Below are 3,601 nucleotides of genomic sequence, written 5' to 3'. Positions count from 1 at the left end.
CACACACACTACACCAACGGAGTGCGTCAAAACGAGTGTTTGTTAATTTTTAGTGATAAAGAATCATGAAACGTCGTAGAATAACTGACTTTTTTTCGTCCGCTGTTTCAAAAAGAAAACGACAGATAGTCCTTTAAGGTGGGCTATTGATTTCAAAATCAATTAGCCTAGCCTAGATGTTGACTAGCTAGGTTCGTTCCTCGTTCATTTAGGGACAGAATACTCCGACGACAACAAACTAGTGTAGGCCTAATAAGCCTAAGTACAGTAGGATGTACTACAGGTACTAGGCCTAGGCTTTTCTTGTAAAAGTTGAAGTGCATGTACAAAATGCGCCATAGGCCTATTTAAAAAAAAAAATTAATTATTATTGGTTGGCCTGGGACCTGGCCAGGCAGTCTAGCCTTACCGTCGAATGTCATGGAATTCGACGATGACGTCAGGTGCACGTATACAAACGTATTTGAATGAAAATAGACGCGCTGAATTTCTTTTTTGTTTTTTTTTTTATTATTGAAAGATAGAATTTATCGAACATTTATCTATATAAAAACAAGGTTAATATTGCAGTAATTGTATTTATAATGATGCATACAATTCATATTTCTTTTGCTAGACAATAAATATTTAGGAAGATATACTAAAAACTATTATTAATACTAAAATGTGCATCAAATCTCAGATATTGTTAATCAGTATGTAAATAATAATTTAGAATTAGGCCTATTATATAACAAATAATTGTATTAAAGTTTAGGTTCTCATGATGTCAGATGACGTATTGAATATGAAGCTATATTTTTGGCTCTAACTTAATTTAACGATGGCCCTGTCAGTAGTAATGACAATATTTTTGCTTTTTTTAGCCATGTAGATAAAATAGTACTATTATTTCCAGTGTACAAAATGAGAGTCAAGATGAAGCAAGTAGTAGAGGAAGAGGAGGAAGAAGAATAGCTTCTTCTTTTTTTTGTTTTATAATAATAAATGTGTCGAGTATATTGACATTGATTATGCGATGAGGTTTTTTATTATCTCTTTCGGTGTTATTTAAACAATTCTCAGAAAATATTTTCTAATTTTATTACATCAGCACCTTTTAATTACATAGATCTTTTTCAAAACATAACTGCTTTTAAAACATTATATAGACCCATTAAACACAAAAACTGCTCTTGCTTCGGAGGCTTCGTCCCGACCCCACCGTGGCCCTTAGGCAGGCCCTGGGACCCCACCTGGCTACGGGCCTGAACAATATTACGTTCTAAGAACGTTATAATAACGTTACAGTTTGGTGATAAAAACGTTATTTTGTAGAGCCATATGTACGCATTTATAACCTAATGTCACAACCTCAAGACGTTTGAACGATATTACAATGTTTTGTGAACGTTATTTTGTGACATGCCTAACCACAACATTCACAAACGTTATAAGAATGTTTTGTGTTTATGAGTCATCTTAATTTAATTAAAGATAATAGTAATACTATTATTTCAGAAGGTCATTTAATATCAGCCAATCTGGAAGGGTCATCTGCTAAGGTATATAGTTTTAAAAAAAAGGGTAAAAAATATATTATGATGATACCTTGGGCAGAGGCTTGGTTGCTAGATTTGTAAACCACCAACCTTACTATAGTAGTCTAAACTCACAGTTTATCCTTTCCTGCTTTAAATTTTCTCCTTATGAAACAAAATATTATTACGGAACCTTCGGCTTAATAAGTTTTGTACATGGGGCCCATGCATTCATTAATATGGCAACGGTGGCAGTTGGGCAAAAAAAGAATGAAAGAAATGAAAAAAAAAAAAAGAAAAAAAACAGAATGAACAAAAAAACTAATGGTAAATATTAGGGCCTAACTGTAAATTAGATGAATAATACTAAAAGGTAAACATAGTGTGTACTATTTGAACTGATCGATATGTAAAAGAAATTTAAAAAAAAAATAAATAAAAAACTAAATAAATAAAGCGGTAAAAAGGTTAAAAATGCAAAAACTAAAACGCATAAGGAAAAAGGTGTACAAATATCATATGTCTTCTGAAAAAAACCCCTTTAGAAATGGAAGGAAAAAAATATATAGCCTATTTTGAGATCTAAAATGGTTGAAGATTCTGTCCAGGTCGAACTTGTGAGTCCTATTGGTAAAGTAATTTGTATTGCATTTCAGTAGTGATATAATATAATATAATATAATATAATATAATATAATATAATATAATATATACTGTAATAAATTTGTCCCTACAACATTTACCTTAGATCATTGCTTATCTCTAAACTGGTTCAATCAATCCCATGAGTCTTTTGGGCGTACTGTGGGAATGCGTATGTTCCTTTTTCTACGCGCACAGCTAGCGCGGAAGTTTGTGCTCACGCGTCATAAATAAAGCACATAGCAACTAGCCAAACAAACCAAAGAGAGACTTGATGCTCGTACGTAGTTGGTTATAATTTCACCGCTCAAAAATTCACTGATTTTACCAGTCGGAATCGATTTTAATATAATTTTACTACACATTTAGTGTACTATTCGAAGACGAACATGACGAGATCAAACGAAAGGTAAATTGAAAAGTATTTAAAATGTTAGGTGAACTTAAATTTATGACAATATTCTAGGCCAACGTGGATACTGATTTTGGCAATGGCAGAATAGACCGTTGCTGAGAAGACGCCTGCGCGGACGCTCCGGTCGCCTATCCAAAGTCATATTTTAAAAACAAAGCAATGAAAATAGTCCTAAATGAAAATAGAACTGAAAAATTGTGCACTTACTACTACTAAGAAACAAATTTGGGCACTACTACTAAGAAGTATTTTTAATGATAAAAACATCTTTCGTCTAAGGCTAGCCGACGGAGATATATGTATTGTGTAGGTCTAAATTTTTATAATAATATTTTGGCCTAGGCCTAGGCCTATTCTAATATCTATTAATAAGTACACACTTTAAAAATGTATTTTAAAGTAGGCATAGGCCTACAAATCCATACAATTCATAACAAATACATAATTATTGATTTTGATTACCCGTCTGAACTCCTTATTTAGGCCTTTAAAACTGAATGTGCATTCTGTGTTGTTCATTGATCTGGGTCCTGCACACCATCATGATATTTATATAAAAAAGAATTGTAAAAAAACCAGAACAGAAACAAGCTTGACTACAATTAATAAAATATTTTTAAAAATAAATTTAATTAAATGTTAACAAATCTAAAGAAAGGAAGCAACATCACATTCTTTTATTAATGTTCTACTCCAGTAGAATTACATTTTTTCTCACCTGGTTGGGATCAATATGTCTTTATAAACACGCAATAACACATTTTGACGGTAATTATGTTCCACCGTTCCACATTTACAGTGAAATTAGGGGCGTTTATTTGAGTAATGTATCCATATTATACAACAAAAATAGCCTCGAATAAACACCTCTCTCGAGTACCCTCAAAACCCCTTCTCAACTATATAATAAATGCTCCGGGGCGTTTATTCGAATAAATATGGTAAATTATTTATACTTATAAACTTTATTTTCTAATAAATTCCTATCATGCTGTAGGTAATGTGCAACTCAATCTTTTTCTTT

This window comes from Anneissia japonica, unplaced genomic scaffold, assembly GCF_011630105.1.
Source record: "Anneissia japonica isolate Jap-2015-1 unplaced genomic scaffold, ASM1163010v1 scaffold4415_len418423_cov169, whole genome shotgun sequence".
In the NCBI taxonomy this organism is placed as follows: Eukaryota; Metazoa; Echinodermata; class Crinoidea; order Comatulida; family Comatulidae; genus Anneissia; species Anneissia japonica.
This window is presented reverse-complemented; position numbering follows the sequence as displayed.